We start from the raw sequence: 538 nt of genomic DNA, 5'->3' as shown, positions 1-538 counted from the left end.
GTTTTCTCTCTCTCTATCTCTCTCTCTTTCTCCTCCCTTTCTCCCTCACTAATTAATAAATCTTTTAAAAGAGCTCCAGCATATGTATAAACAGGGTTCAGACAGACCTAGGATCGCGCACATGCAAATCCAGACCTCTTACCACTGAACCACCTCCCAGCTTGCATTAACTGGATCTTTAAAAGATTTTAATTATTTATATGTGTACATATATTTTACAAACTTTTTGAAAAAATATGGTACACTTCATGAATTTGTGTGTAATCCTTGAGCAGGGGCCATGGTAATCTTCTCTGTATCATGCCAATTTCAGTATATGTACTACCAAAGCTAGGACTATATTATAATCTTATTTAAAAAGTGTTAAGAGACGGAGACAGTTGGAGTCGGGTGGTGGCACAGCGGGTTAAGCGCACATGGCGCAAAGCTCAAGGACCTGAGGAAAGATCGCGGTTCGTGGTTCGAGCTCCTGGCTCCCCACCTGCAGGGGAGTCCCTTTACAGGTGGTGAAGCAGGTCTGCAGGTGTCTGTCTTTCTC

General features: G+C 42.8%; 1 non-coding gene across 1 annotated transcript; it reads right to left on the bottom strand.

Moving 5' to 3' along the window:
* Positions 1-230: 230 nt before the first annotated feature.
* On the bottom strand, positions 231-337 carry LOC132536141 (U6 spliceosomal RNA). Its single transcript, XR_009547812.1, has one exon. It is a non-coding gene; the product is annotated as a U6 spliceosomal RNA (small nuclear RNA).
* Between the last annotated feature and the right edge of the window lie 201 nt (positions 338-538).

The sequence above is a fragment of the Erinaceus europaeus genome (genome assembly GCF_950295315.1).
Source record: "Erinaceus europaeus chromosome 6 unlocalized genomic scaffold, mEriEur2.1 SUPER_6_unloc_16, whole genome shotgun sequence".
Taxonomy (NCBI): Eukaryota; Metazoa; Chordata; class Mammalia; order Eulipotyphla; family Erinaceidae; genus Erinaceus; species Erinaceus europaeus.
Note: the sequence above shows the minus strand (reverse complement) of the source record. Positions and strands in the feature narration are given on the sequence as shown.